This window comes from Urocampus carinirostris, chromosome 2 (assembly GCF_059441175.1).
Source record: "Urocampus carinirostris isolate Australia breed hairy pipefish chromosome 2, RoL_Ucar_1.0, whole genome shotgun sequence".
Taxonomy (NCBI): Eukaryota; Metazoa; Chordata; class Actinopteri; order Syngnathiformes; family Syngnathidae; genus Urocampus; species Urocampus carinirostris.
The window spans coordinates 22,998,753-23,018,814 of NC_142350.1; the positions used below are offsets into that span (position 1 = coordinate 22,998,753).

At 41.0% G+C, this 20,062-nt stretch overlaps 1 protein-coding gene and 1 pseudogene across 2 annotated transcripts in view; one reads left to right on the forward strand and one right to left on the reverse strand.

The window, feature by feature from the left end:
• The window catches only part of pvrl2l (PVR cell adhesion molecule related 2 like), a 253,556-nt gene that overhangs the window by 211,277 nt on the left and 22,217 nt on the right, over positions 1-20,062 (forward strand). The window lies entirely within an intron of this gene.
• On the reverse strand, positions 11,389-11,592 carry LOC148371387 (U2 spliceosomal RNA; annotated as a pseudogene).

A 20,062-nucleotide genomic window follows, 5' to 3' on the forward strand; every position in this document is an offset into this window, starting at 1 on the left:
GAATTAAAACATGTTCATCGATGCATCTTTCCTGACATTGATTCATCATTTTTGTTTTGACATTGCAAAACGGTGTTCAGACACAATGTTGAATGCTCTACGGGAGTACAGGTTCTTCACAAACCTACTCAAGGACAAATTATAGAGATTTAAAAATACTCCTAGATATACAAATGTCCTAAAACATAAGTAAATGTAACTCGTAACCCCCCACCTCTGGATTTAGGTAATTGGTCCAATGAAGCCCAATGTAGCAGAGTAAGAGTACAGTTTCTTTTTCACAAATTTACTGAGGCAAAAGTAAATGGTACAGAGATTTATAGAAGTACAAAATGTACCAAAACTTACTCACGTAACGGAGAAAATGTAACTCGTTACTACCAACCTCTGGGTTTAAGTAATGGATTTGATGTAGCCTAATGTAGCAGAGTAAGAGTACAGTTTCTTCAGAAATCTAAACCTCTGGTTTTAACTGATTTAAGTAGGAGGCCTTTACATTCACAGAATACGCCATTAGTATTCTACGACACTCATGAGGATAATATTATCACAAAAAAAGAAAGCGTGCTTTGTAGGAGGGTGACAGGAGTCGAGTATGACGGACAGGAGAGATTCTGGAGGTCGCCGGCGAAGTGACAACTGATTAAAGGAGCCGTTGAACTTTGAGCTGCAGCAAACGAGCCCCCGCTCACCTCCATCTTGGCTCATTTGCATAAAAATGTCAGAAAGCGGGTCACGGGTTCGGCATTTCATCCTCATTCTATGTCGCCAGGGGCCGGAGGGATTTCTTACGTGACTCTTGATTGGATGGTCCACCCAGCAAGCGGGCTCAAATGCGGCACGTCAATGCGAGGGACACCGGCCGATCATAGCCAAAGGGACGAATGCGAGAGCCCCCCCTTGAACTACTTTGTTTTCCAGTTGGTTGGAAATAATAATAGCGTTGATAAATAGCAGTGGCAATGTTGTGTTTTTGTTGGACCCAAATGCGAGAAAGCAAAAACCATACAGTACTCAAAAATAGTTGCATGACATCACAAAAATTCTTAATGAAAAAACAACATTTTAAAATAGTAAACCACAACCTCCTGACATAAAACAACGGAGAGACAAATTAAAGCAAATGTACATTATGGAAAAAAATCACTGCAAGACTTCAACTGAAACTAGATCAATTTGATGAAAGATGGAAGCTTATCACACAATTTTTACTTGATGTCTAAACACCTCACTTTTTATTTTATTAACATTTTTTGTTTTTGTTTCTTTTGTTATTTACGGGTATGTCAATTGTATAGGTTTTTTGTTTGTGTTGCTGTATGATGGAGGAATCAACCCTCTGTCAAGTGTGTGTGAGAAAAAAAAATAGTAAAACTGTCTGAATCAAAAAACAAAAAAACCATCAGAAAGCCAATGGGCTGGAGAAGGGTTTATGGTGAAAAACAAAGGTGAAAATGAAAATCACCCGACACTGAGTGCCGTCCAAATGTCCTTTAGAAAAGTGTGGGCTGTACCAATTACAAACTGATTAGGCGCCTTCTGGTGGACAGAGGCACGGCAGACCCTAACATAGCCTCCCCCTTAAGGGCCAGATACCAGACCAAAACAAAATTACAAAGGCTGCAGCAACCGGACAGCTGGAGGTCTTTGCCAGAAAAGGGAGCTGAAGCGGGCGTGGCGCTCCTCTCGGCCAGGGAAGGGAGCCCAAGCGGTCGGGAACTCTCTTCGCAGCCAGCTCAGGGTGCAGAGGCAACCGGGGCCCTTTCCTTGCAGCAGGGGTGCTTCCTGCTGGGTCCTTTCATGGTTTGGTGATTAGGTTGAAATGTTGCGGGTGGACCTAAACGCAGGAAAGCAAAAACTTCACAGTACTTCCTACTACCTTCTCTCTCTATCTCTTAATCTTTTTCTTTCGTTCTATCTATCTTTTTATATTTCTCTCTTTCCTTGTCTCTTTTTCTTTTCCTTCCTCTCTCTTTCTCTTTCTCTTAACCTACTAGTCCAGCCACCGTGAGATTTTTTCTAGCATTTGGCCCCCCCGTCTAAAATGAGTTTGTCAACCCTGGTATAGTGCAGTGGTTCTCAAATAGTAGGCCAGGCCCCCTGGGGGTGCGAGGCTCTGCCAAGGGGGGCATGTTTGACATCAGGAGCTTTTTTTTTTACTGTCCTAGAATAAAGTGCAATTGCCCTCCCACTGCATGAGGGGGCAGCGACGCTCTCATTTGCAGAGTTTGCGCAGGGTGGTACTTGTATTAGCATAGCGGAAAATATGAAGTATTGCAAACCTTCCAGTGACCCGATGATAAAATATTTAACAGGAATGAGAAGACAGGCGGAGAGAGAGGAGAATGAAAGTCTTTCGAGAACTAAGACAGGAAGTTTTCTAACCCATATGTAGAAATCAGCTCTCCTGAAACCACTGTGTAAGACGAAGAAGTACCGGTGTGCTTGCTATGTTTTGAAATGTTGGCAGCAAACAGCATGAAGCCAATTAAGCTAAATTGAGCTGTCAGTAATGAGATTACAACAAAATCACACTTGTAAAAGACTGTCTCCTTTCAAGGCGAGGGCGTGACTGAAAATAATTAAGAAACACTGGTGTACAGGGTTCATACGGGTGACGGAAATCCTTGAAAAGGCTTGAATTTTATTGTTGTGTTTTCAAGATTAAAAAAATGCTTGAATTCACTGTGAAGTACTTGAAAGGTTGGAATTTCGCTATTGCCATGTATCCTGGCTGTATGTCTCTTTTGATCACGTAAAAGATTTTTAAATACATTTTTTAAAGTGAAGCGAAAATGGCTTGTGATTATAGCGTTGCCACGTGAAGTGTCACATCACCTCCCCCTACTGGTCACACCTAAGAGGATAGCTCTATTTAGAAAAACAGCTCTTTTGACTCAACTCACTCCCGCAAGGCTCCTTGTTTTTTGTTTTATCAATAATGATAAAACATTATGCACCAAATTATTTAGAAATTAGTCATCTTTTATGTTTTATAGGGGAATCCCTGAAAAACACATGGAATGTCAATTAAAAAAATCACGGATCTACAAAAATAAATTGTAAAACAACAAAACAATTTTAGATTTTTTTACACAATAAACAGATTTAAAGTTGAACGACAGCACAAAATAACTGAAAATGAAAAACTATAAATATAAATTAAATATATTAACTCTTAAGTGCTATAAATATATGATAAAATGCAAAAATCTTTTTCTGGAATTAGCAAAAATATAAATTAAAATAATAAAAGATCAGCACTCTCTAAGATTGAAAGATTGAATGCTATCATGCAATGAATATCATTAAAATGAGTCAAAATTTGGCTCATTTTTCTGCTTTTTATACATCCAGAACTTTCTCTTTTGTCTTCCGTCTTGAACTCCATTATTACCCAACACCTATAGAGCCTTTTCCCTGTCCGTAAACAAGTTTGACATATCAAAGCTGTGCGGGCTTTGTTAAAGCAGACTGGCAGAATTTATGTCAGTTTAAAGCAGCCCATTGACACAAAAAATAGTCTATAGGAACAGCGCAAAGTAGCACAAAGTGTGCTAGCAGCAAGAGGTATTTTTGTCATGAAAGCCAACAAAAAAAACTTGATTTCTTCCTTTGAAGAAACTGGAAAACTTGGCCTTGAAAGTGCTTGAATTTGGCTATGAAAAAGGTGTAGGAACCCTGCATTGAGGTCGGTAGGGTGACACTGTCTTGTATCTGTGTGTGTGAGTCCAATATGTGTCTTATTGTGTTGATGAGACAAAGTCCCATTAGCCTTCTGTCAAGAAGAAGACTAGCTCCCTGCACACTGTGCATTGATATAGATGGCTTTGTGCATGTGTGTGATTGCCTGCAAAGAAGATAAGAAATATAGGAGATGAAGCAGTGGATCGCAAGAGAGAGGCTCGAGAGGTCGCAGGTTCGATTCCCAACTCCTCGAAGTTAAATGTGGAAGTGTCCTTGGGCAAGACGCCGACCCCTAATGTTTCCTATAAGCAGGTAGCCACCTAGCATAGCTGACTCTGCTATCAGTGTGTGAGTGTGTGTGTGTGTGAATGGTTAAGTGTGAAGCACATTGTAGAGCGCTTCAGGAAGTCTTTGCTGACTTGAAAAGCACTATAGAAATACAGACCATTAATTGATGAATTGCACCAAATAGGGGGAGAACATACACAGCTTTGTGTATCGGCTAATGGAGTGTCAGCGGATTTCCCACCATGCATTGCATCAGTCGCGTTTCAAATATTAGGCAACGTTTTGGCATGTTGTGGGAGTCTCTCGCTGCGATGATCAAGAAGATATCGGCAGCTCGTATTGCTACAACTGCGGGCAGGAAATGAAACCTTGAAGGCCGCCGCCACAAACAGGAAGTGTTGTGAGGCTATCACATGGGTATCAGACTCGTTTGAGCTCGGGGGCCACATGGTTGAAAAAAATCCTCTCACGGGGGGACGGACTAGTAGATCAAACAGAGAAAGGGAGAACGAGAGAGAGGCAGAGAGAGAGAGAAATACACAGAGAAAGAGAGAGGGAGAGAGAGAGAGAGAGAGGCAGAAAGAGAAAGAGAACAAGAGAGCGAGAGATATATATAAAGAGAACAAAAGAGAGAGAACAAGAGAGAGAAAATAAAAGAACAAGAACAGAATAAAGGAAGAATTGGAGGGATAGATAAATAGAGAGAAAGTGATATAAAAGGTGAGATAGAGAATAAGAGAGAAAGAGAGAGGGAGGGAGAATAGGGGAGAAAGAGAGATTGGGAGAACAAGAGAGAGGGTATGAGAGAGAACAAAAGAGGAAACAAAAAAGGGGTAAAGAAAACACGAGTGGGCAAGAGAGATAGAGAGGAGAAAGAAATATATGGAAAGAACGAGAGAACAAAATATTGAGAGAGAGAGAGAGAGAGAGAGAGAGAGAGAGAGAGAGAAAGCAACATAGAGAAAAAAGAAAATAAGAGGCAAAGACAGAGAAAGAGAGAAAGGAGTGGGAGAAAAAGAGAGAGATAAAGAGAAAAAGCAAAATAAAAGACGAGAGAGGGAAAGAGAAAGACAGATTTAGATAGAGCGAAAAAGAGAGAGAGAGGGGGAAAGAGGAAGAGAGAGAGCGCGAGAAATACAGAGTGATAAAGAGAGAGAGAAAAAAAATGAGTGAAGGTAGTATAGCTCCAGTTGCTTTGTGAGTAGCGCCTGGCTTTGTCAACATCAAGTGGATATATTTCAAACTGTGGCCGATTTGTCTCTTGTGGTTCTCTGGGTATTGTCTCGTGGACCGAATTAAAAAGCTTTGGTGGGCTTGTCGTCTGCATATGTGACACTGTCTTGAATTCCGTTACTGCACAAAAATATGGCAAACTATGCATGCATAATAGCCGTAGACCCTCAGAAACAACATTAATTCGTTGTGAGGAGGTGATCGCAAAGTGAAATTGCCATTGGGTGGGAGATAGACACCTAAGGTATTTAGCTCATTTTTCCAAAACCCCAAATACTTTACAGGGTTTCGCCATTCAGTGGAAGTAAAACAAATTAGAAAATATGCAAAATGTTAAAAATAGTAATCTGTTAATGATATATAATATGTGCATATTCACAGTGGCAGTTGCTGTAGATAGGAGTTCAACTGTGGTAATGGCTTTTGGGAAGAAACTGTTCCTCATTCTAATTGTTCTTGCTCTGATGCACCTCTAGCGCCTTCCATAGGGCAGAAGGTGAAACAGTTGGACACATGGATGCATGTCATTGATGATGTTTTTGGCTCTGCTAAAGCACCGGGTGGAGTAAATGTCCATCAGGGAGGGGAGAGAGCAGACAATGATGCGCTGTGCTGCTTTCACTGTCCTCTGCAGCCTACTTCTGTCCCGAGTTGCAGCTCCCATACGAGGTGGAATCTCAGTAGGTCAGCAGGCTCTCGATGGAGTGGTAGAAAGCCATCATCAGCTTCTTGTCTCGGTTGTTACTCCTGAGAACTCTCGGGGAGTGCAAACTGCAGGGCCTTTTTCTTGATTGCCCATTCCTCTCCACATATGTTTCCACCGGGTCTCGAACAGGGGAACTCTCGTGTGTTGGCCAAACATGGTAACCACTGCACTACAGAAACACTAAATGGTTGGTTGGTTGGTTCCCCTAAGCGTACAGATCAAAACGGCACTATTTTCCCTTGGTGTGTCTTGGACAAGTAAAACCTGGTGGTGCCCATCTCCAGGCCTACATATGTTCCAACCTGGTCTCATACCGGGGACCTTTCACTTGTGAGGCATATGTGCTAACTACTGCGCAACGAAAATACTAAATGATTGGGTGGTTGGATCCCTTAAGGATACGGATCATAGGGGTACAATATTCTTTTGGTGTCTCTTGGGCAATTGCAACCTGGTGGCGCCCATCCTTTTCCAGGCCTATATATGTTTCCATCCAGTCTTGAACCAGGGACTTTTTGTGTGTTAAGCAAACGTGCTAACCGCTGCACTCCTGAAACCTTGTCAAAAGAATGAGAGAGAGCCAAAATAACAACCGACTCTGCTCAATAAAAGTTGTCACAATATGTTAGCCCATTTGTAACAATGACAGTAAAGGTATATTCTATTCTATTCTATTCTATTCTAGACAATATAAGGAACAACCTTGGCAACCTTATTGCGTAGCAGCAGCACAAAGGCAAAGAAAGCAACATACAAAAATGGCTTACTTAACACAAGCTTTTTGAGTTTTTGAGTTATTCAATGTCAAAATGTGCCCAAGACATTTGAAACATAAAAATGCCCAGGATGACTCAAAGTACTCTCCAGCAAACACTATAAATCTGAAATTTCACATCCACTACATGTACTACAAGAACTGCTACACTAATTCAAGCCGTTGCGGCAATGTTTGCGTGCGGCTTTTCCGATCCGGTCCGAACGAGAACCCGTCGAGCTTTTCAGTGCATGAATGCGGCGGCCGTGTGACAGACACGCAGCAGATCGATACATTCATTTCACGGAGGCGTTGCGCCGTCGCCGCCGATGCCGCTCGCAGACACGCTCGGCTAATCCGGTGTCCACGGGACCAGCAGAGAGGCTGGTCCTGTCTGCCGGTGCGCTTTTATTTTGGGTTGTTATTCATTTCGTTTCATGCCATTTTTTTGTACAGAGCTGGGAAAATAGTCTTTGCCCAATTCCTTGTTTTTTCTGCATATTTATCACTCACAAAGTTTTCGGAACATTAAACCAGTTTTAATATCACACAGAGATAACTCAAGGAAATACAAAATTCAGTTTTGAAATGTTGATTCCATTTATCAAGGCACAAAAAAATCAAAACCTATCAATCCAAAAAAACACCCGCAAGTTTATTTCTGAATGGCTCAAAACTGAAAAACAAAACAAAATGAAGGTTCTGGAGTGGCCAAGTCAGCATCTGGATTTAAATCCAATTGAGATGCTGTAACGTGACCTTTAACGGGCAGTTCATGCTAGAGAACACCGCAATATGGCAGATTTGAAACAGTTTCGCAAAGAAGAGTGGGCCAAAATACCCCACAGCGTTGTAAGAGACTTTTTACCAATTATGGTAAACGTTTGATATCTAAAGTGGCCCATTTCGCTTTTGGGTTCAGGGGGACATTACCTTTTCACATAGGGCCAGATTTTTTTGTGCCTTAATAAATGGACTCAACATTTGAAAAGTGCATTTTGGGTTTCCTTGGGTGGCCTGTGTGATATTAAAATTGGTTTGAAACATTTGTGAGTGAATATGCAAAAACACCGAAATCAGGAAGAAGGAGCCCGGTGTGTGTGTACATGGTAAGGTCAGGGGCCCCGGAGCCTTCTGATTGGCCCTTGGCCTGGCGGGGGTCATCGCGAGCGAACGGGCGGTGGCGGCGCCGAGCGCTACCGCTTCGACAGCGCCGGCGAAGCGTGGCGCAGAGCGACCTTTAGTGTGACCGCGCGCGAGCGTCAACATATGCGTGCGTTTGCTTTGTGTTCTTGTGTGCGCTCGTCACACTCCATCTCGTCTCCTCCGGGTCATTGGCCGAGTGCCCAGGCCTTGCACCCCGAGCCGCACAAGAGATTATGGCCGCTTTATGGTGCCTTTCCTTTTCTGCCTGTGTAAATGTGTACGCTAATCCCCCGGTTATCGCGCTTTGGCCGCAAAGTAGCGTCGCACCTTCGTAAAAGACCCCAAGGGGTCCTTACCGACTGAGAGTATACGACTAACAAAATAACTATTCATCCATCCGTTATCTGCACCGCTTATCCTCAGTAGGGTCGCGGGGGTGCTGGAGCCCATCCCAGCCATCCTTGGGGAGTGGGCAGGGGACACCCTTAACTGCTTGCCAGGCACAGGGAGACAGACCACTCGCTCGCTCATTAGCACTTTGGGACAAATTGGACCGGCCAATTAACCTTTCGGAATGTGGGAGGATACAGGAGTGCCCGTAGGAAACCCACGTAAGCACGGGGAGAACATGCAAACTCCACACAGGAAGATTCCATCTGTACCGTAGACGCACTAACCACTCGGCCGACAATGTAACTAGAGATCTACAAATAAAAACACATAGCACAAAATTGCAGTTGAATGAATACAAAAGAAGGGAGAAAGCAAGAAAACAAAAAACAAAAAAGCAAAAAGCAAAAAAGCAAAAAATAAAGAAAGCAAAAAAGAAAGAAAGATAGAAAGAAATAAAGGAAAGAGAAAGAAAGAAAGAAAGAACCAGCTTGCAAGAGAAAGAGAAAAAGCAAGAGAGCTAAAGAGAGAGAAAGCAAAAGACAGGATGAAAGATAGAAAGAAAAAGGAGAAAGAAAGTGAACAAAAGAAAGAAAGAACCAAAGAGAGAACATACTTGCAAGAGAAAGAGAGAGGACAAAAGAGAGAAAGAAAAAAACAGTGTGAAATAGATGGAGAGAAATTGAGAGTGAGAAAAGGAGAATGATAAAGATAGACAAATAGAACCAACTTGAGAGAGAAAAACAAGAGAGAAAGAAAGTGAGTGGGAGAAAGAGAAAATGAAAAGAGAGAGTAAAAGGAAGAGATAGAAAGAGAACAAAAGAAGGAAAGAACAAACTTGTGAGAGGAGGAAAGAAAGAAAGAAAGAAAGAAAGAAAGAAAGAAAGAAAGAAAGAAAGAAAGAAAGAAAGAAAAAAAGAAGAAAGACAGAAAGTAAAGAGAAAGAAAGATGGGAGGAAGACAGAAAGGAGAGAGAGAGAGAGAGAGAGAGCAAGAGAGAGAAAATAGAGGAATAAAGAAAAGAGTGAGAGAAAGAGAGATAGAGAAAGAAAAGTAGTAACCAAATCAATTGACTATTGACACATTGGTTAGCCAATGAAATCTGAAATGAAGGATACGCAGATATGTTACCAGCTACCGTAGCCTACCCGTGTGGAGTTTGCATGTTCTCTCCCTGCTTGCGTGGGTTTCTTCTTTTTGGTTTCACTCCGGTTTCCTCCCACATTCCAAAAACATGCATGCCAGTTTAATTGGCCCGTCCAAATTGTCCCTAGGTGTGAATAAGCGAGGGATTTGTCTGTCTCTGTGTGCCTTGCGACTGGCTGGCAACAAGTTCAGTGTGTCCCCTGCGGGGGTGGGTTCCAGCACCCCCGTGACCCTACTGAGGCAAAGCGGTGCCGATAATGACTGGATGGATGTTAACAATCATTGATTGAGTTCCGGAAAGAGACGTCAAACATTTCCAACTCTCTCACAATGAATGAAAATGGGCAAAAGTAAAATATTCATATGCAAACATTTTAGTGTTGTAAACTGGTTGTCTCCAAATGGCCACTTTTGGAAAGGCCTAGACCTACCATTAGAAAAATGTGCAAAATAAATAAGCTTTAGTTTTTTCAGATCATGATCAAATTGGACAGGGTACCAGGTAAGGCTTCAAGCTATTGTCATCTTAGCTGGAAAACAGGGGAGGTAATTGCAAAAAAAATAATAATAATAAACTTCTATTTCTGTGAGTTCCAACTCAGATGACTCCATCTTAGCAGCATTTGCAGTAATTATTTCCATTTGGGCCAATCTTAAGGCCAATTTTAAAGGGACGGTAAAGGGTTAAAAGCATGTGTCTGTAGACCGGTATATGCTTTTTGGTCATTATGTGTGAGTTCGTGAAAAACTTCGTTTGTGTGCATGTGTGTCGAGAACCGTCATTTTTTTTGCATCGCCTATTTGGCCATTTTCAGTGCGTTTGCAAGCATAATCTCGGGATGCACACTCGAGGGATTCAGGTAGGAATCAGAGCTGGCTTATCTCCGTGGCAACACGCTTGGCTTTTTGTGTATTTTTATCCGCGCGTGTACGTGAATCCCAGTAGCGTTCGCCGATATCGCCGTTTCGTCCGTCTGCGGTCGGGATGGGAACGCTGCTCATTTACTGAAATTGCCCCATTTATTTGTCAGGGTCCAAATCGGAATTGCCGCCGTTCGCTCTAGCAAAATGGCCGCCGCTGAGCATTTTTTGCAAACACGGCTGCGACCCCGTGCATGCTGGGTAATAGGTTCGATAAATGGTTATTTGTCTTCGATGTAACATGGCTTCAGGATTGTGATAAATTTGTGATGAAGCTCGCTGTCAATCATTGCATTGCGACTGCTGCTGTTTTAATACAAGGGTACCTCTACATATGAGCTTAATTCGTTCCAGGATCATGCTCGTAACTCGAATTTCTGGTGGAACGAGCCAATTTCCTCAATATGAAATAAATAACCCTTTAACGTTGTACTGAAATTGAACTCAAGTTAGAGTAGCGTTACTTCAGAATAATAGGACTCAAGTAGAAGTAAATAGTAGTAGTCATCAGAATAATGACTTGAGTAATAGACAAGCACTGAGTAACTGTAGCAAAGTCTTATTGTTTTTAATGTGTATATTTATATATATATATATATATATATATATATATATAGAGAGAGAGAGAGAGAGAGAGAGAGAGAGAGAGAGAGAGAGACGCTGCCCTTCTTACGAACGAGATTCCGGACGATCGTTCGTAAATTGAATTTGTTCGTAAGTTGCTCCAGTGCTATATTTTGTATTTTTAAGGTTTATATACCGTAAATTCCGGACTATAGAGCGCACCTGATTATAAGCACCCATCACATTTTAAGGGGAAAACCGATTTTGTCCATACACAAGCCGCACCTGTATATAAGCCGCATGCACCCACATCAAAAAAGCATGCACCCACATCAAAATAACACGAAATTAATCCAAGCCAAACTTCAAGTCCTGCGGTTGAAACTAAATGTGGGGGGATTTTGTAAGGTTTATTGTTCTGTATTCTTTATCAATTATCCATTATCCGTTATCGGTCAAATCATAATACGCTACAAAGCCAAGGGGCCGAGACACTTGTTCTCAGCCAAGAGGCTGAGTCAAGGTCCTAGCCACAGAGCCAAGCAGCGATCAGTGCGAATGCACCGTTCCCGGAGGTACTGCAATACCGAACCGATGCGTGGAGTGGACAGAGCAGGCTCTTATTCCATCTCACGATTGCAAAAATCAAACTTACAGCATTGCTAGTTTTTGGGGATTATATGTCCTTCATTGGAGCACACAACTTCATAGATAGTACACATAATCAGATCCTCATGCCAACCCAGTTTGAATCTTACAGCCGTCTGTCCTTCATTGAAGCACACAGTAAAAAAAATCACAGCAGCCTGAAATAATGCGATAGTAATCCAAGGAAAAAAAGTATATATTTCCAAAGGTAAGGGTGGGAAAAATATATATCCATTATTGTCCACCGTGTCCACAAAAACTCACCTTTACCGGTCCCCACTTTCCCATCAGCCCGCGTTTGCCCCGCCCCTCTTTTTTAATTTGCTCGTGCCTAATAAGTGTCTCAAATAAATACATGACAAAAATATACAATTGCAAATACATATTATACATGGTTACACATATTTACAAAGAAAGACGGTACATCGAGAGAGTTTTCAAAGCTTTAATAATAATAATATAACTTTTATCCTAAACCGTGCCTTTGGGAGGTAGCCTCACGCTACTAACAACACGCTCGCATTCCTGCCTATTAGTCTGTTAAGGAATCAAAAGCCGTTTTCGTTTGAATAACGGCAGACTCTCCGCTTCTTCCTCCTTATTAATGGCATCTAAGTTGTCTTTCTCAAAGTCTTCCCACGCTCCCTTACTTCAATATATCCCAGCAATATGCCCGTTTGCTTTTGACCTGGAAGCTGCGTCATGAGCCTTAATTTATGCAATTTGCACGATGAGGGTATGTTTACGCTCAGAAGTTGTGATCTTCCTTGGCGCATATATTCCACCGGTCTAAATCTTACCTTACATACTCGAGCGCCACTGGCGGCCGTTAAAAATATTACATAAATTTCCGCAGGGTTGTACATTTGGGTAAAAAGTAGCGGCTTATAGTCCGGAATTTACGGCAAGTATGTTTAAGGCTTGTATGAGTAACCTGTATTGTTTTGAAGCTGAAAAATAAACGTTTGATAAAATGTAACGCTCTATAACGTTACAAAGCAGGCTGAATGCTAAAGCATCGTACTGAAAAACAAAGCTATACACGAGGCGTTGACATTCTGTGGTCTGTGAAGCCCTTTGAACTCCTTGTGATTAAGGGTGTCACAAATAAACATGACTATAAAGATAAGGATAAGGATAAATAAAGTTAAGTATAACTTATTTTTGGAAGAGTTAAGCGACTTCCTCCTCCGTGGTAAAAAGTGGACGAAAAAAAAAAGTGATCCAACCATTTTCTCAACCGCATCAAGCTTTCTTATTCCACTTTCGTTTCAAAAGAAACAGCTCACCTCTTCTTTACACTTTACACCAACCCTATTAAATGGATGCACAATATATTAAACAATAAAAATGTCAACCTTTCTTAGCGTGCTAGAGATACAGTGCAGTGTTTTTACACACAAAAAAACAGGAAGTAGAAGATGGATTTCTTCTCTTGGGTTGAAAACTGGGTGAGCCCTCACAGCGCCACATGCCTATAGCTGCGGAAAGAAGCACTACAGTAATGTCCTCTACTAGGAAAAAGGTGCATAGAATACAAAATCTAACTTACAGTAATGTCCGGATATTTTTTGACATCCCGGAAAAAAAATATATAAATATATATATATATATATATATATATATATATATATATATATATATATATATATATATATATACAAACACGTGAGGCTACAGCTTTATACTCTACGCATACAGTTCAGGGTTCACAGATCTCTTGACCCCTTACACTTCCTGTAAAATGTACCTAAAATCTCAATCCCAAGATGTATCTGAAGTCAATTAAATGCTGTTTTTGAACCATTTGAAGAATATGGATGCTTTTGTTGTCCCAAACTGCAAGTGCTACTAAATTTGAGTCATCTAAGTTAGAACACACAAAAATACATTTTTTTGCAAAAAAGTGTAGCACGGGCATTTTAGGTGGAAAACGGGTGAGGCAATACCTTGAAGCCTTACCTGGTACCTTGTCAAATTTAATCACAAGCTAAAACACTAAACATTGTATTTTACCAATTTTTCTAAGGGTTGGTTTAGGTTTTTCCAAAAGTGGCCAGTTGGAGACAACCAGTTTACAGCTCTAAAACATTTTGCACTGTGTATTTTACTTCTGCCATTTTTTTTACTGGATTTACTGGACTGTCGTGAATGTAACCAGACCATTTTGGTGTATAATCTTTCCATTAGTGGATAATCAGATCTACGACAAAGATGGCATAGATATTAGTCTACCTGGTGTGAAGAGGGGTAAGAGGTCACTCATCAAGAGGGTAAGTCAACTGCAGGAGAGAGAGTGGGAAAGGTGAGATGGCACAACATTCATTTGGACAGGTAACTTAAAATTAGTTTTACCTGGTTATATCAGTATCAGAAATTATTTTCCCCCCATTTTATTAACACTCCACTTATTGAAACATAAATATTTTGTTTGTTTGTTTGTACATGATTCAAATTGAATCGTTTCTTGTACATGATTCAATTGTTTGTTTGTTTGTACATGATTCAAATTGAATCGTTTCTTGTACATGATTCAATTGTTTGTTTGTTTGTACATGATTCAAATTGAATCGTTTCTCCGGCGCCGTCACGAATGGCAGCCACTCCAGCAGCTCCCGTGTTATTTTCGATTGTTCTCAGCTCAGGGATGCTGCTGGAAAAGTGAATTTCCCTTCGGGGATGAATAAAGTATCTATCTATCTATCTATCTATCTATCTATCTATCTATCTATCTAATCACAGCCCTTTTAGGTGAGTTATATCGGCTTTATAGTTTTCGGGTATCTTGTTTCAGACTGATTGTGATGTTTCAGTGACTGGTGACATCTTAAAGACACGGCTTTTGCTTTGTCTGTACTTTTTTTTTTTAACAATCAGCAACTTTCTCTCTAATCTCCTTTGTAAATGCCAGCTTCTCTAGTTGGTCCTCCTCTTCAATGTTTGTTTGCAACAAGAATACCCTCCCCTCGGTAATTACTGCAGCAGAGCGCTGCATCAATTCTTCCGCGACTTTGTGATCAGCACTCGCTGCTTTTTGATTGTACCTCACACAGAACTAGTGTTTTTCTATGATTTCTTGCTTCGTTCCAGTTGTCATCATTCTCCTTTTTTCCCCAGACACCTTAGCGTTTTTCAAATTCTGCAACTAATAGCTAAGGTCACAAAAAGGAGATGCTATAAAATGCGATTAAACAAATACAACCAAAACAAACTTGCCTTGGAATACAGGTGCACTTCAGGTAGAACCAAGGGCGCAGATTCATGTGCCAGTTACTGCTTGTATACTGGGTTTTCCTTCATATATTGAACAAAATATTGGTTAAAAGAATCATATATCGAGATTCTCATGTGTAGAGGATGCTCGTATAAAGAGGTACCGCTGTATATGCTTGGCTTGGATTCTACTGAACTCCTGCCACTAGAGGGGGGAAGAGGGAGGGGAAATGCGGTATATTTCTGTTACAAGGTGTGGGACAGACCCAAACGCGGGAATGTGGTCTAACCGCAGTAGGGGGATAATTATTCAAACAGCAATAACAAAAGACCTTAGTGGCGAGAAGGGGGTGTGGGATAGCAGAGGAGGAGATCTTGAGAGGGAAGCTTGAGAGAGGATCTTGGGGTTGAGAGAATCTTGAAAAGGAGATTTGGGAATACCTTTAAGAAGAGTGGTTGGAGTGGAAGGTTTAGGAGTGGGGAAACTGGAACGTGGAGCTTGTCGTTTTGATGAGTGAAAGTCTTCAGGAATCAAAACGGTTATGCTAATTGATGTGGGAGCCCAAGGTATTCATAGCAGAAGTGGCTGATTGTCAAATTGGAAACACCTAGAGAGGAAGAAAGCAAAAGGGATTGGAAAATGTTGTGAAGCTGACATCTTTTAAAGAAAAGCTGCACCGCAGGCACCAAGCCATGACCGTTGCAAGCAGGTTTCCGTCATTTTTTTTTTTTTTTCATAAAACGACGCAATGATGGCAAAGTGACACGGGGTAGCCTATGGGCTGGATACCCATTGAGAGCTACCAGGGCAGCCGTTGACTTCATGAGAATCTGATTAGATAGTATGTTTGTGACAAAATTGGGTTAAACATCCTTCTAGTTTGATCCTTTGATGTTTTAAACAAAACAAAATAGTTCATAGTTTATAGTTTGTTTGTTGTAGAAAAATACATTTTTTCCAATGCCAACATTTCACAATAGATGTATTCTCATTTATGCAGGTGGACCAGCACGCCGTTAGCGTTTTGTCCACTAACATTTTCAGAGATTTTCATCATGCTGACGTCCGTCTGCCCGTCTCTTAACGCTCCGTCGGATTGCATCGACTCGTCTTCCCCTGGCAAATTCGGACTTTCGTGTGGGCAGGTGTGCAAGTACAGCATGAATACCATCAGGCATGTCCACGGTGGCCTAAAGGGTCCTAAAACAAGGCCATACCACCAGATGATGATGGCTACAGGGCGGTCAAAATGTATATGCCCTGTGCCTGATTTCGGTGGGTTTTTTGTGTATTCATCTCTCACAAAGTTTTCAGATCATCACATCAGTTAAAATATCACACAGAGACAAGCCAACGGAATACAAAATGCACTCTTAACATTTCAATTCCATTTATTAAGGCAAAAGAAAACCAGAACCAATCTGTCCCGCTGTAAAAATATAATTTCCCCCTTGAACCTAAAAGCGAATTGGACCAACTTTGGCAGCAATAACAGTAATCAAACACTTACGATAATTGGTCAAGAGTCTTTCACATCGTTGAAATGGAATACTGGCCCACTCTTCTTTGCAAACTGGTGACAAATCTGCCATATTGGGGTTTTTCTGGCAAGCACTGCTTGTTTAAGGTCATGCCACAGCATCTCAATTGCATTTATATTCTGATTTTTACTTAGCCACTCCAGAACCTTCATTTTGTTTTTTGAGCCATTCAGAGGTGAACTTGCTGGTGTGTTTTGATCGTGGTTTTTACCTGGATGCCATTTTGGGCTAGTGTCTTTGTTTCAGTGGAGTCATAAACACTGACCTTAAGTGAGGCCAGCGAGGCCTGCAGTTCCTTGGAGGTTTTTCCCCGTTCTTTTGTAACCTCCCGGATGAGCTGTCGTAACACTCTTGGAGTCATTTTACGTGGTCGACCACTTATGGGAAGGTTTGGCACTGTTCCCAGTCTTCTCGTTTTAAGGATAATGGACCTGGCTGTGGTTCGCTGGAGCCCTACAGCCAATAGCTTGAAGCCCTACCTGGTATCTGTTCAAATTTAATCACAATCAGAAAAGTTAAAACATTGTATTTGACACGGTTTTAAGACGTTTCCAAAATCGACCATTTGTAGACAAACAGTTTTCGACACATAAATTTGTATTTTACTTTGGACATTGTGAAAGAATTGTAATTGCTTGACTTTTCTTTGCAGAAGTCAAATCAATAATGCATTTAATAATGGTGCATAAAAATGGATCAGGGCAGCATGGCGGTGCAGTGGTTAGCGCGTGTGCGGCACAGTTCTAAGGTCTTGAGAACCTCCTGTCTGGGTTCAAATCCAGCAACCAGACTTCCTGTGCGGAGTTTGTATGTTCTCCCCGTGCTTGCGTGGGTTTCCTCCAGGCACTCCGGTTTCCTCCCACATTTCAAAGACATGCATTTCATGTGGATTGGCCGGTCCAAATTATCCCTAGGTGTGAATGGGTGAGCGAGTTGTCTTTCCCTGTGTGCCCAGCGATTGGCTGGCAACCAGTTCAGCGTGTCCCCTGCCCAATGCCCGATGATTGCTGGGAAGGGCTCCAGCACACCTGCGACCCTACTGAGGATAAGCGGTGCAGCTAATGAGATGAGATGAGATGAAAAATGGATCACAGATTGACTTGCGCACGTTATTTAAAATGTTTATGGCAGCTTTCTGTGTATCTGTGGGCATCATCTTGTGTTTTGGGATTAATATTTTATGCTGTTAGACTTTATGGAATGTCCTTAATGTAACGAAACGATTTTTGCGGACATTCAATAAAGTTGAAAACGGCCAGGAGACATAATGGTGAGTTACCCCGGCTTTATAGTTTTGGGGTATCTTGTTTCAGACTGATTGTGATGTTTCTCTGATGAGTGTATTTTGAAATGATATGTGGCATTACATATTTCAGTGGCGGGTGACATCGTACAGAAACGACTTTATCTACAGTCAAACCGTCGGACCATTAAGTGGTAAAACTGGCAGAACATCTTTCAATGTGGCAGATTTGAAAGAACTTTGCAAAGAAGAGTGGGCCAAAATTCCACCACAGGGTTGTGAAAGACTCATTACCAATTATAGTAAACGTTAGATTTCTATTATTGCTCCTAAAGGTGGCAATGACTTTTTCACATAGGGCCAGATCGGTTTTGATTTTTTTGGGCACCTTAAATGGAATCAACATTTCAAAAGTGTATTTTGTATTTCCTCATGTTGTCTCTGTGTGACATCACATTTGGTTTAATGATGCGAAACCTTTGTGAGTGATAAATGTTCCAAAAACACAGAAATAGGAGGGGGGCACACACTTTTTGTACGACGCCGCATGATGCAAATATATATCCACCATCAAGGCTTGAAGATACGCTCCGGCCCCTCCGCATTTATCCACTTTGCGTGCCGAGTCCTGCCAGCGCGCCTTGCGCTAAACTCGCAATTACGACGAGACGGGTTTCGCCTTGTCTCTGCGTCGCCGTTCATCCAATCAGCTCTTTCCTGTTCTTTTTTTTTGTCTTTTCCCTTCGCCGCTCATCAGCGTCGGCCTCGCCGCCTTTCTCTACTCGCGCCACTCTTGTCACTCCGTCCACTCATCATCCTCTTCATCTTCTCTTTGGCGCTCTAGAAATTGCGTACCTGGGAATTGTAAACCGCACTTCATTTCCTCCTACTCGACGACTCCTGTGAAACGGATTGTTGCTTTCGACAAATAAGGTTGCCGTGTGGTTTTCCCTAAAAATGGCCGGATCTTTTTCAGTGAAAACTGCTCCACCGCAAAGAGGTCGTGACACTCTCTGGCAGTGTCGGGCACGTTACTTAGAAAAATTAACCAGATGTAGTTACTCACTACTTCCTCCAAAAGGTAACTGAGTTAGTTGTGAAATGACTCTTTAGTCAACGTGACTAGCTACTAGGGAAAGTAACTTTTTCTGTTATTGTCGGAGTTTGTGCGCCTTTTTTACAGCCAAATTCAAGCACTTTCAAGGCCACTGTTTACATTTTACCAGAACGCCTTTTTGTTGACTTTGATGACTCAACTAAAGTGGCTATCTTGCTGCTAGTACATACTTAGTGTTATTTCGCGCTGTTCCTAGCTATCATCTACGATATTTTTGTGTAAATGTGCTGCTATAAACTGACATGAATTCTACTTCAACAATGCACGCGCAGCTTCAATACGTCACACTTATTTACAAAGACAGAAAAGGTTTTATAGGTGCTGGGTAATAATTGAGTTCAATACAGAAAACAAAAAAGAAAGCACTGTATGTGTAAAAAGCAGAAAAATGAGCCAAATTTGGACTCATTTGAATTATATTGCTTGCGCCTAAGCAGAGAGCATACAGTCTTTCAATCTTAAAACACTGCTGATCTTTTGCTTTTTGTTTTCTTTATAATATACCTACAAATATAGTAACAATTTACATTTACTTGATTATATTTTGGGACATTTTGTACTTCTGGAGGTATTTTGAAACTACTATACTTTTTGATTTTACTTAAGTAGATTTCTGAAGAAGAAACTATACTCTTACTCCGCTACATTAAGTTACATCAAATCTGTTACTTTAACCGAGAGGTTGGTAAGTAACGGTTTACATTTACTCCGCTACATTTACCTGTGTACGTTTTGGGACATTTTGTAATTTTGAGAATTTTGAGAATATTTTTCTCTTCTTTTACTATTCTTTTTACTTTTACTTGAGTAGATTTGAGAAGAAGAAACTGTAAACTTACTCTGCTAAATTAGGCTACATTAAACATGTTATTTAAACCCAGAGGTGTGTAGTAAAAAGTTATATTTACTCTGTTACATTTACTTGAGTAAGTTTTAGGACTTTTTTAATTCCGAGAATATTATTCTTAAAAACACTATTCTTTTTACTTCAGTGGATTTGCAAAAAAAAAAAAAAAAACTACCCTTACTCAGCTACATTAGGCTACATTGAACCCGTTACCTGAATCCCCTCCCACAATATTCTCAAGCATGAGTCACATTTCCTTTATTTAAATTTGACAATAACCCCAAAGAGCCACCCAGTGGTGCCTGTGAGCAAGGTTAGCAATATTTTTATTGAACTGTATGCACTGTGTATATAGCTGTAGCCTCAATTGTATATTTAGATTTTTGTTTTTAAAACTGTCTGAGTACACAGACTTACAATTACACAGACTTGTGATTTATTGTTAATTGAATGGACAATGAGAATTTGATGCTGCGACAGTTGGACAGTACTTGAGTAGTTTTTCTCACCAAGTACGATTTGACTCTTATTTGGATGACTGCTTTTTACTTCTACTTGAGTCCTACTATTCTGGAGGAACAGGACTTTGACTTTTTTTGGCTACTCTTCCCACCTCC